This window comes from Notothenia rossii, assembly GCF_949606895.1.
Source record: "Notothenia rossii genome assembly, chromosome: 2".
NCBI lineage: Eukaryota > Metazoa > Chordata > Actinopteri > Perciformes > Nototheniidae > Notothenia > Notothenia rossii.
Window position 1 is genome coordinate 90,243,262 of NC_136904.1, and position 13,729 is coordinate 90,256,990.

The 13,729-nt window shown below is 37.8% G+C and overlaps 1 protein-coding gene across 3 annotated transcripts in view; it reads right to left on the reverse strand.

The window, feature by feature from the left end:
- The window catches only part of LOC307028042 (interleukin-1 receptor type 1-like), a 64,004-nt gene that overhangs the window by 19,447 nt on the left and 30,828 nt on the right, over window positions 1-13,729 (reverse strand). Inside the window, exon 1 of one of the 3 annotated variants that reach the window (XM_079662768.1) lies at window positions 10,327-10,636. The exons of 1 other annotated variant lie outside the window; for it this stretch is intronic. The gene's annotated coding sequence lies outside the window, so the exon portion shown is untranslated. Of the gene's footprint in view, window positions 1-5,894; window positions 6,099-10,326; window positions 10,637-13,729 lie in introns of those variants that run through there. One more of the 3 variants, XM_079662767.1, reaches the window with a different exon arrangement.

A 13,729-nucleotide genomic window follows, 5' to 3' on the forward strand; every position in this document is an offset into this window, starting at 1 on the left:
AAAGTACTGTTTTTTTTAACAGTGTAGTATTATTACTTTGACTAAAGTAATGACTCTGAAACCCTCTCTGCACTCGACTGCAGACAACAGCCAGACAGCCAATGGAAATATGCTTCCTGGCAGGAGACTGTTGAAAGAGAAAGAGGATACCCCTGCCAAAATGTTTGGGCCTTTTTATATCCATGCTTGCTTTTTTAGCCTTCAGGCTAAGAACACTGACTGCTTCTCAGACTAAATCATTCAAGTCGTGCAACCACTTCTATTATTGTAAGAACTCACGGCCATCATATCAAGGACTGTAATCCTCTATCAGCTTTTAATCAACAGGTCGGATCTTCTGAAGGCCTGTAATGGTTTGTCTTCAGAAAATCTAAGATCCAGGTTGAAGCTGTTTTACCTCCATACAGAACAAAGTTTAATCCTCACATTGAAGTCCTCCTTTTCAACTTGTAAAGCCAGAAAGTTCTAGAGGCTTATCGGACACCAAAACAATGCACTATGGGAGGATATCATGGCGCCAAACAATGTGTTGTCTACCAATTCGCTGGTAATGGCAGAATTACGGCATTCACGATACAAAGTAATCATCACTTAGTTGAGTTGGCTCTTTGTTCTAGAACAGTGCTTCTCAAAGTGTGGTCCGCGGACCACTCGTGGTCCGTGAGCGCCCCCTAGTGGTCCGTGAGCATATTGGTAACATTTCACATTTGAAATAAATAAATAAATTTCAGTTTTCCGCACTCTCGCGGGTATATCTCCGCAATGGAGCTAGGTTAACTTTCATTTTCGATTGCATGATATAGCCCAGCGCAACACCTTCATCACACATGTTGCCACTTGTTTGTACCATTTTCAGGCAATTTGTAATCTGTTCTAGAAAAACAATGTTTTTTTTTATATTTGTGGAGTTAGGTGGTCCGCGAGTGTTTTTTTATTGGTTAAGTGGTCCTTGGTATGAAAAAGTTTGAGAAACACTGTTCTAGAAGCACAAAAACCCTGTTATTTCTCCCATTTCCAAAGGTTGAATTATTACTAGTATTAGTCATTCATAATTATTTAGTGTTTGAAACGGGACCAGGGTTTGAAGCATGTTTGATTTGTTTGTTCTAGCTTTTAGTATTTTGAGGATCCAGCCTCTTGAATTGGACGCAGCGATATTAAAACAACAGTGGGACAATTGGAGGAAGATCAGCTGGATACTTTTGAAGCCTAAAACAAGTAAAGGAATTTTCCTCTTCAAGCAAGGCCCCATCTTCTGTTTTCTGAAGGCAGGAAAGGCTAATGTAAACATCATTACTAATGTGTTTATCCTCACCATGTAGGGGGTCACGGAAAGATACATTTTCATTGCGGTTTCTTATAATCTCCAACAAGTTTGTAACTGACTTATTATTTATTTTACAAGGTGACCTGAGATTTAAGGCAGTGTTGTAGAGAATGCTTTCATGGCAGGAACCAGGCTCATACTTGTCAACCCTCCCGATTTTCGCGGGAGACTCCCGATTTCATTGCCCTCTCCTGGTTTCCTCCCGGGGTCATATTTCTCCCGCATTTCTCCCGATTTCTGACAAAATCAGATTTACACACGACTGTTTCCACTCGGACTTTAATACAGCTACACCATTGTTTGGTTTCCATGGTAACACGTCTCTTTAGTAGCGCGCGCAACTCAAAGTCTGAGAGGGTGAGGCAGATATTCACAGAAAACAGAACAAGAATCGACAACTACTCTACTCTCTGCTCACTCCTTTCCTGTAAAATACATTTATTGGGATTTCTGAGGTCTAAAGGTTGGCAAGTATGACCAGGCTACATGTAAATACTTTTATGTAATGTGTGATGTCACTGACTGAAAGGAACAAGTGTCCATTAGTTTCTGTTTGCATTGGGTTAAGTGCTGGTTACGTTTGTTGGCTTACACATTACATCTGCTCAGCTGTGCGACCTTTGTCCATCTGTTTCTGGGACAGCGATAGCAATAACAGCCTGAAGAGTGATCACAGGTCCAAGGTCAGGACAACATGAAGCTTACAGAACAGATAAACGCTCCATAAACAAAGCGAGTCAGTGCTTTTACAGTCCTGTGTCATGGTGGCAATCAAGTATATTAGTAATCTTATTTTACTTTTGCTATTACTTTCACTGTAGATAATTCAACGTAGTTTTTAGTGCGGGGCCAATAAAATGTGATTGTGGCTTCGGCCATGGCTTTGGCTTTGACACAATAAAGCGGTGATACTGTAGCAGTGATTTGGTTTATTGCACCAAAATGAGTCATGTTATGAGTCACCATGAAAAGGAAGATTCCTATCATTATTTACTGACGAGAAAAACGTGAGGAAGCTCCGCAGCCAGAGTGCACGCTGTTCAACAAACACACTGCGCAACAGTGGATCAACACTTAACTCCTGCAAGGAAAACATTATATTAGACACATTTCTCCCCAGAACTACACATCGTTTTTAGCCATTTCGTATAAGCAAAAACCGAAAAAAATTCCTATTACAAAATCTCGCCAAACATTCAGATTTAATATGCTGAAGCAAGTATTGAAATTACACTGATATTGGAGTTACAACTCACTATAATTCCATAATTATTGGTTAGTCTTCCCTGTCATAATTGTTGTCTTCTATAAAAAGTCAGAAAGTCTGTATTCCCTCAGTATCAATTGAATGTTCAAGAGTTTATTTGTAGCCTTCTCCACATGTGTATATGTTTCCGTTTACACTGTAGATTACATTTGGTCTCAACCTCAACCTCAGGGCCATCCTGAATTCGACTGAATTTGCTTTTGGATTCGACTGAATTTGGTTTTGGGGCTCAATTGCAGTCGACTCAATTGTGCCAGACTCAAAACGAACATTAAAAAGTAGCATCCGGCAAAGGTCAACTCTACTTTCAGATGCTTTTGGGGAAACTGCGCCCATGTGAGCTGCGGGAATACGACATCTCATGTTATTAGAGTGATGGAAAAGTGCTTAGAAAGCAAAAAACACATTAGTAAGAGGATGTGACCCCAAATGATAATGGAGAATTGAAACCCAGATTATTCGTTTAAGAGATGACCTCAAAACATGGCAGCACATTTTTTTCCAGAAGACTGACAGTCCCTCCCAGTCGACGAGTCAAACCAGTGAAGCTTTCCTTTTCATCTAAGAGCTCATAGCTCCTTTGCAAAAATAATTTAATTTGTAAGTTGATCTATATCTATGGTATTTTGCATTACAGAATCATGTACATTGACCATAGGCATCGTTTACACTGGGGAGCCTGAGGACATGTCCCCTCAACTTTTGGAAATGGCCAAAGGCATTAGGAAAATGTGTTTTTAAAATGTTCTGGAACAGAATTACACAGAATTGTACACTTTGAGGAAGGTTAACTGAATCTTCCGGGAAAAGATTGTCCCACTCTCGACCTAACAATCAACATCGGCACCTCTATTGTTTCCCCGACTCAGACTGCAAGGAATCTGGGTGTGACCCTAGATAACAAACTTTCCCTCACTGCAAACAACCCGCTGCTGCAGATACACTCTTTACAACATCAGGAGGATACGTCCCCAGCTGACCCAGACATCAGCGCAGGTTCTGGTCCAGGCTCTCGTCATCTCACGCCTAGACTACTGCAACTCCCTCCTGGCTGGTCTACCTGTATGTGCCATCCGACCTCTGCAGCTCATCCAGAATGCAGCGGCTCGTCTGGTCTTCAACCTTCCTACATTTTCCCACACCACGCCGCTCCTCCGCTCCCTTCACTGGCTTCCAGTAACTGCTAGAATCCACTTCAAGACGTGGGTTTGCTATCCTGGCTCCAAAATGGTGGAATGAGCTCCCCATTGAAATCAGGACAGCAGATAGCTTACACATCTTCTTCAGACTGAAAACTCATCTCTTTCGACTCCACTTCGAGCGATTGAATGACTAACAAAGCACTTATATACTAATAAAGGACTGGCTTATCTAAAGCCAGTTGAGTAGCACTTGAAATGTTTGGCTCTATGAAACCTGATGTCCTTATATGATTCTGTTTTCTTCAAGGTTGTATTTTCCTGGTCGAATGTACTTATTGTAAGTCGCTTTGGATAAAAGCGTCAGCTAAATGCAATGTAATAAAGTAATTAACTTGCACAAGAGATCTACAATCTCAAGGGACTGTTCACACTTTTAGTTGTATTTCTAGAAACCCAAGTGGTGCAGTTTGGACCTGCGTAATATAAGTATTAATTCAATAGATAATGGTAAAGCAGCAGCGTAGCATAGTTACTGCACTAGCTGTCAAAAAAAAGTATCGTAAACATTTGTATGTATAATGTTTGCGGGGGCGTTTAATGCAGTAGTGTTTTTTTTTTTTATCTGAAAAGTGTCCCCGCCACTTTTTCTAACAAAGAAATCGGTTTAGGATTGTCGAAATAAAACATGCTCGCCATCCGAGGAACACTGTGTCTGATCCTCATGTCCTGCTTCTAAAGAAGTTTATTTTTAACCACGTCTGAGAAAATATCTAATATAATAATTAAAGATGCAGTATTATCAGTGACCGGACATTTCGAGAGGCATCACTAAATGGTAGTCTGCTGGAAATGATTAGGGACAAAACAATGTGGGAATACTCGGATATAAATGATTTCAACCATTAAGTGGGTTTTAAGGGATGTTTGTGAGGCTAGTTCAATTTCTGAGTTTGATGCAGGGTTAACGTTGAAGCCACCTCATAAGCCTTTGGGAGCATATCAAAATGAAAGACTCATTTGGTGCATTAAAGACAATGGGATTTACCCAACAGCAGAGCAAGAGAGTACAGTATGACTGCAACAATATGACTGTTTTTAGTGTGAAGTGAGATGAGGTATATTTCTATTGAACAGTCAATAAAATGAAGTCTTTAAATGCTTTTGCTTCACTAACCCAACTTCAGTCGTCGTTCATAAAACCCACAGATATCAAAGTCTAACACACTAAAGCTTTAGTTTCTATTCTATCTTGGTCAGTGGCTCTTATTTATGAGTTTCTCTCTACGTGTCTTTCAGCCTGGCTCAGATGGACATGATAAAGTGAAAACATCTGCACGGCAACAATATGCTTTCTAAAAATATTTGACAAGACCTTCTTTTGTTTGGAAGGCGGGCATAGAAACAACTGACCAAAATACACCTATTCAAGTTTTCATTATAACTCAAAGTGCCATAGCACTAATATGAGATTAGACAGTGGTGTAGATTAATTAAGTACTCAAGTACTGTACTTAAGTACAATTTTGAGATACTTGTACTTTACTGGTACTTGATTTTGTCCATGTTATGCTACTGTGTACTTCTACTCCACTACAATTCAGAGGTAAAGGGTGTACTTTTACTCCACTTGGATGAATGATGTGAAATCTAATCAAGTGTTAAATCAGACTTTAGTTCCACCTGGAGTAAATCCACAAGCTACCCTGCAGTATACAAAGTCATTCAAATATTATTCTGAAATGGACCAATCTGCACAATGACTACTTTTACTGTCGCTACTTTAACTATATTTTGATGAGAATACTTTTACTTCAGTGACATTTTGAATGCAGGACTTTTACTGTAACAGAGTATTCCTACACTCTGGTACTTCTACTTTTACTCAAGTACAAGATCTGAGTACTTCTCCCACCTCTGAGGTTAGGTATATCACTCTCTATGAATGGCTTGCATACAGCAGGTGCCTCTAACATAATGTTGAAGGAAGTGTGTTCACACTGTGGTTGGCATTACACACACTTCCCTTAAACATGCAATGCTTACAGTGTGTTAGTCAAAGCTATCTGAATCTGATCTATTCATGCTTTGGGTGCCAAGAATCATATTAGAAAATAAACAACACTTGATTAGAGAAATTGAGCAGATTATATTGACTCACCTCACAGAAAGTGACACAGGTTAGGGAACAGACACAGGAAGGAGTGAATCGTTTACACAGCAGCGCTCAGAGGAAACCTCACCCGTGCCCCTCGTGCTCAGACGGCTCTGACTCAACTCTGTCCCACCTCCAGATCACTCACAATGTTTTCATTGCTTCTGTTAAATCTCTGCATACCTTCTTTTGCTTTTTACAACACAACCTTCCCCTTCCTCTGACTACAATAACTTACCTCTAAATAAAACAGCCTTACCGAGAAACCTTTATAATAATTTCTACTTAACTTTACAACCATGGTAGATCAGCACACATCTAACAACAAAGTATAACACCTCTGTTGTGCAATATCATTTATGCGCCATATATATATATATACTGTCTATATATATATATCACTTTATATTTATTATTTTTACTGGCTGCTATCTCGACGATTGAACTACTGAAATAATACCTGTCCAATATATTCTTCCACTTGTACTACTGTTACCTGGCTACTCACACTACTTAATACATGCTAACACCTATTTTAAAAATAAATCTTGTTACTAGTACTTTCTGTTGTCCACCTGGATGTGTGTTTTTGTAAATTGTAATTTGTGCTATTTATATTTGTATCTTTAATATGTTATGCATGCCTCTTAGTTTCTACTTTTCTATTTTTGGCTCTTCACTTTTGCTGTAACAATGTACATTTCCCCTCTGTGGGACGAATAGAGTTATTTTGATTCTGATACTTTTCAAGGAATAATTCACCAATGTAAGATATTAAAAGATTTTTCCTTTTTGCCGTGATATGCTATCCCAACCTTTGCAAGGAAACAGCGTTGTGATATTCCAACCAACAAAGATTTTCACTATCCACTAAGTTATGTAAAAAAAGGGCGTTTATAGTCTGTACAAATTAAGATGAAATCTTCTTAAAAATCAATAAATGAGAACATTACTTAGTTTTCCGACTTGATAAAAGTAACCGTTATTTCAAGAATGGAAGAAACCAAAAGGATGAAAGAGAGGATAATAATAATAAATGTATTTTTAAGCCCTTTTACAGGTGCTCAAAGTTGCTTTACAGAGGTAGTAAAAACAAAAAAACAATTAAATAAAGTAAAAATCACATTAAAATCGAACAATTAAACAACAATCACACATTAAAAGCCAATTTGAAGGATGGTCGAACGGGGATAAGTTTTCCCACCATTTGAATGTTATTCAGACCGAGGGACAGTTCTTGAAAAACCACTTGACAGTGAGGTGCGGTGTGCAGAGGCGTACAGCCACACCTGGTCTTCCCTCTGGAGAGAGCCATCCCCAGAACACAGGCTGTGAGTCACACCCCGCATCTCAAATCCCTGAGTAAATGTCACTGTTTCACCGCAGAAAAAAACGTGAGGTTCGGACACACTTCCTAACATAACTCACATGAAGTGCTTTGCTCTCATTTCGGTCTCGTAAAGCTTAAGTTTTTTCAACGGTTGGAACTTCTTTGTGGTAAAGACTTCGGGCCACATGTGATTATTATACTAAAAACAGAAGACGTTCAAGTTTTTCAACTAAGTGGTTTTTCCCAGCACTTATTGAGTGCTTTATTTAGCGTGTCTGAGAAGAGCTTAAAGAGCAACTTGCAGGTTAGACACACCAGTGAATAAAGGTGTAGGAAAATTATGTATACACTAGATTTTCAAAAGAATATACAGAAATATACACTACAGTGACATCCGGCGTCGTTTTAGTAAGACATTTTGACTTCCGCATAAAAAAAGCCTCCCCACGTGACGTCCCGCGTGTGACGTAACATTGGGGGAGAGCGTCCGGTCTAACGTATGAATAAACATGGATCACAATGCTAGTTTTGACACAGAAGAGGTTGAAAATATATTTTCGAATGCATATAATTATAATTATGAGCCTGCTAGGCGTCCAAGAGACCAGGAACAGCCAAGGATTAGAAGAAATAACTGCCATTGGAGAGAAATGGAGCTGTGGTGTGAGGAGAACCAGTGGAGAACTGGACAGCTAATTTGGTGAGTGACCGGCGTTAGCTACAGTTAATGTTAGCTAACGTCACATCACAACATTGTAAAGTTAGCTATCATATATCAGGCTATAACTAAAGTAGTATTGATAATATGGTAACGTTACTGGCAGGACTGTTGATGCTGATCCATCACAGAAACGAATGTGCAAGTATCAGCCGTATCTCGCGTTACCTAATGCAACTCCACACTACGTCTAAGAATTAGACGTAGTGAGATGTAATACGGTTTCCTGATAAACGTTTTGTTTGATAGGCTTCTGCTGTGGAGAGTATGTGCTGCAGGGAGGTGGATGCACCTCGCACCCAGGAACGAAAGCTAGCTCCGTTCCTTTTCCTGTTAGGGAAACTGTGGACTCGATGTCCTGACACTGATCGCGATTAAGATTATGGCTTGCAACGATTATGAAAACAACGTAATCGAAATAAAACGATTATATTTGTATTATTATTATTACTTTTTTTTCCTTTTTTTTTAATACTTTTTTTTTTTTACAGTTGAATTATACTTCAAGTTCAGGGTAATCAACTGTCAAAAAGATACTGTTCAAATGTTTTTTCTCCAATAAATTGATGTTGAATATGTTTTCCCAAAATGTTGGCTACATGTTAAGGAGTTTTCAGGTTGTGACAGTGCACTGCAACATGTTTGTTGATCTTGTTTATTGGTATTTATTATTTTGATATTATTTATTTAAATGTAAACATGAATGTATAATTTATTTTATTTTATTTTGTATTGGTTTTTCAGTTGATTACCCTGAACGTATAATTCAACAGTTAAAAAGTTCAAATTATTATTTGTATTTGTTTTAAAGTACAATAAATTGATGTTTTCAAAGTCAATGAATAATTAATTTAATAATCGCAATTATTGACCCAAATAATCGAGATTATGATTTTTGCTATAATCGATTAGCCCTACATGATAGACAAGTTTAGCTAATCAAATCACAACAGAAAGCATCGCTTGGTAAAAACCAGCACCATCTATGCAAAGGCTTCACTTTACAGTCATTAATAAACTTCAAATGTACTCATATATTTGCTTCTGATCCCAAAAGGACCACAAGAAGGTGTATTATGTAAAACATTGACATTGTCATTGCTTTCAATATATGTAACTTTGAACTGTGGGCATTTCCAGTAATAGCGTAGACTAGAAGGAATGTATACCCGGAAAAATTCCCTTTCCAGATCAATCTTGAATTGTGATGCTAAAAATATAAGTAGTTATTAGAATAAGTAGATTAACCAATAACAAGCTGTGAAAAGATGGCAAATGCCTGCTTTGAATAGAGATAAGAAGTGTATTGTATCCGGGGAGATCTTTTTAGATTTGTTTATTAATCTGCCAATAACGTTTTCAGTACTCAATAATACTATAAAGTGTTAGCAATACATAACAAAGTACGAATGTTCTGCTTTTCCTCGTCTTAAATTACAGTTAATTCAGTAATTCTACGGTTTTGACGTCTGCTCGGAAATAACAAGACATTTAATGGCATCTCCTGAAGAGAGAGAATTGCATTATGGGTTGTTTAAGCAAAGACTGCTGTCATAGATGAAGAGGAGCTCAAAAGGACATTCTGAAAAGCTCATTGTCTATCAGGGACAAGCTACACAAATGTAAAAAATTCAAAGTCAACTTTAATGTACATTTTTCTATGTGTTTGTACAGACAGAGGGATCGAAATAACTTTTCCAACAATCCCGAATACTGCAATCCCATGTGCCATTTAAGGAATGCTTTAATGGATGTATTATATGTATTACTTTCACAAATGATAATCAGCGTTGTTTCGTATACTCTAGATATATTCTGTGAGCAATTACTTTAGATTAGATGTGCCTAACCCTGCTCCAAAACCTGGGTTAAAGGGGGACATGTGCTCATTTAGAGGTTTGTCCTTGTATTTAAAGGCTTCTACTTGAAAATGTAAGAAACAACAACGTTATTTTTGTATTTACCCTCTGACTCAATAGTTGGTACATCTCCAAAAAAACACAGTATTGTGTCAAATAGCAAGAAAGACGTACGCATATCAATTGGAAAAAAGTGGCGTTGCAAATGTTTAATGGAGAAGAACCTCTATTGAACATGTTTTAGGATTTGGCGAGAGCTCTGCAATAAGGTGGACTTTTCTACAGATGACTTGGAGCAAATTGTGCAATTGTGGGAAAAAGGTGAGCAAACTGTTAAAGCAGTTCTGGTTCTTGTTTGTCCAAACAAAGTCCAGCGTTGTTGACATTCACTGAAGTATTGATCTCTCGATGTGAAGTAGGCAGTCCTGTAGCTACGTCACGGACAGAAATGCTGATGTCAGGGATTTTTTATCCTACAGTGTACAATAATCCACCCTCAATGTTAATGTAGTTTTAAAGAGAGAACTCACCCGCCTGCTGTTGTTGAAGTCCTTCCTTAAAGGGTCACATGAAATCCTGTCAAAACATCTTTAAAAAGAGGAGACAAATCTTAGCTCAGATGTGTCCTCTCCAGCTTCGACTTCCTTTTTTTCTGGAGCCCTCAGCACATGTTGCAATTTCCTTTAAGGATATTTTGAAAGCCAGCGTGTGTCCAAATGTCTTGAGCAATAACTGGGAGGAGAGCAGTCTGGATCCTGCACATGATTCACACCACACGCAGAGGTTTTACACAGAACAAGTTAGAAGAAATTCATTAAACAAAAACACATGTCTCTGCGTGCTACACTGTTCTTTCCTATGAATCCCATCCAGCATTTATTAATCCCATCTTTATGAGTTCAGCTTTTCCCAATACAGAAGCTTATGTTTTTTTGTTGTGTCATAGGAAGCGGCTTTATTTTAACAGTCATTTTGAGACCTCTTGTGGCGGAACAGGGAAGCAACTTGAGATACATACCTGAAAATGAAATGATCAACCTATGCTTAACCAAAATAATATATCTTAGATTAGTAAAGTCAATACCAATGATAGATATCGCCTTTTAACAATTTCATGTAAATGGCCTGTATATTATCCCCAGTTATAAAAAGAGGTTTTCAAAAATGTGCAAATGAGTTCTCTCCATACAGTAAAAACATGCTAAATTGTGCAGGTTTTCAAGTTGACGGAGAGCGTAAACCATTCTCTAATGCCTCTAAATTAAATATCAGATTGTGCAAAAGCCTTATTTGAGAACACTACAATGTCATCTTTAAATCATACTGTACATTTAAATAAGTAAGCTGCAAAAAGAGGATTCCACCCTTTACGAAGGTTATTTTATACGTGTGCCAACATGGTATTTATTTGATCAAACCTACATGAAAACACAGAGTGCTTTAAACACAATTACTGTATGAGGAAACAACTTTAAAGGATGATTAAACATGTAAATCATTCAATAGAGAACAACATCCGTTATTTAAGTAGCTTTTATACTTTAATAGTTTAAAATCGTAGCACCTTTTTGATATTTCCATTTTAATATTCATTATACATTTCCAATTCCAACAAATACTGGCTCACGAAACAGAACAGTCAATCAACCCCATTAAACAGTAAATAATGCATTTTTTACGGAAAATACTTATAACATTATATATTATAACACAGAGTATTTTTTTAAAAGCATAGTTAGATTTGGTATGTAAATAGAAACACTTGTTTTTTCTAATGCTCCCCTGAGAAGTACTGTTTCACCCTGTGAGGGTTGAGGCTAACTTTACATGGACGCTGCCGTCAATAGAAATGAATAAGGGGAAAGACGTAGTATATTAACGTTCTCCTGACGAGACCTCAAATAATCTTCGTAATATCTATTAAACTATAGATCCTACACATCCACTGAACGTAGATTCTAAAAGTGCAATATACACTTCTCGCTAGAAATCTAATCAAAAAGCATTATAATGGCCAAACTATCCTACAATTTTGGATTTTCAAAAAAAAAGATTTTTGGACCCTCCGGAGCGTTTGCAGTCAACGGGAGCACTAGAGGTCGACAACTTTAAAACGTGATTATAGGTCTACTTGTAATAAGCGCTTGAACAATCAACCTATTTGGTCGTTTTTTGGAGGAGGACAGGCTGTGTAAATCCAGTAGAACAGACCGCTGTCAAGGAATGTAATGACCGTTGCTAAGGAGGATCAAGAAAGAGAAAGGAAAAGAGGTTAAAATACAAATAAATATTAATAATGAAAATGTTTCCACACAAATTATAATATTTTGCAAATTATTTAGTGGCAAATATTGAATTTACATTCACACTCTTTAATATTTTATTTGGGCTTTTAAATGAAGACTGCACACAGTTAATAAATACAACTATTCTTCTGGCTAAAATACATATTTTTAAAAGTCAATCAAGGAGTAATCTTAATTTAAGGAGTTTGAAGAGTAGATTAAAAATAATAAAATGTATTTCTTCTGTTTTTTGTTTTGTTTTTATCTGAGATGGGAATGTCATCTCCTATATGTTATTGTTATGTCCATGATTGTGTCTTTGGTCTGTACAAAATAAAAATAAATAAAAGATAATTTGGCGGCCCACATGCAATGCCTTTGCGGACCACTAGGGGACCGCAGCCCACAGGTTGGGAACCGCTGACCTAAAGCAATAAAGACAGTTTATCATTATACAAGGCATACCTGTTAAAGGAGAAACTAAGTATATATACACAACTTTTTTCTTATTCAAGCCATCATGGATTTTTGTTAAATTCTCCACATCTCTTTCCTGATACTTCAAGTTAAACCATCATAAACTTTTGTCAAGTTTAGAAAACGTTACATTCATGAAAACAAAATGCCATGACTTCTGATACCTGCTCACCAGTAACCCTTAAAACGTGAGAAATTACTTCATTCAGAGTATCCTTTTCATAGGTTTGCTGTTTCTTTGCTGATTTTATTTCTTCATATCATTTATAAACAAAACAGAAAGCTATGACACTTTGGATCAACAGTGGTATCTTTCAGGCACCTCCAGGACCAGCTTTTAGTGAAACAAACGACTATGTATGAAAATCATAGACTGTATATAATAAGTGGACATAGGCCTATTCACCGTGAGTTCACCTAATGGATTTATGGACTGCAGTTTTGAAGTCTTGAGTTTGGCATTTTGGCTGTCACCATCTTGTTTTTTACATTAGAAAGAGAAATGTTCAACAACACTGAACAAAACCCCATGTAAGACTTATTACCTAACCCCTGTATTCCACCGGGTCCGTCTGTGCCGCGTTACGGCCGCGCCGCAGCGTTCTCAGCGATCGCGGCCATAGTCAATGTGTGTTATTCCACCAGACGCACCGCGTTATGGCTCAGAGCTCCCAGTCAATCCCCAAAATAAACTAATTTTGCAGACCCTATCCCTCCATAGTCTTTCAAGTAGGGGGAGAAATGCCAGCGTTCTCCTCCGGTTTAAAGGCACTGTGTAAATTATATATATAAAATAATATTTTTTTACCACTAAAATACAGCAACACATCTTTGATTCATGTTGTTTATAACTGGACTATTACAATTATTATTAACTTTGTCTGTTCAGGAAATATGCCCAAATGTGATCCGCTTCTGAAACGCGCCCGCTGGGGGTATGATGGTACGTCCACACGGTAGCGTCGCGTTGAAGCTTGCCGGTGGGCGTGTCTGGCGTGGACCAACAACCAATCACATTAATCTCCCGCCCCGGACACACAAGCACACAGTTTGATTGGCTAGTGCTTGTACTGGCATATGATTTGATTGGCTGTCGCTTCCGTCGACGCTTGAACTTTTCTCAACTTTGGAAGTAAGCAACGGAGGCAAAGCGACGGAACCACAATGCAGTT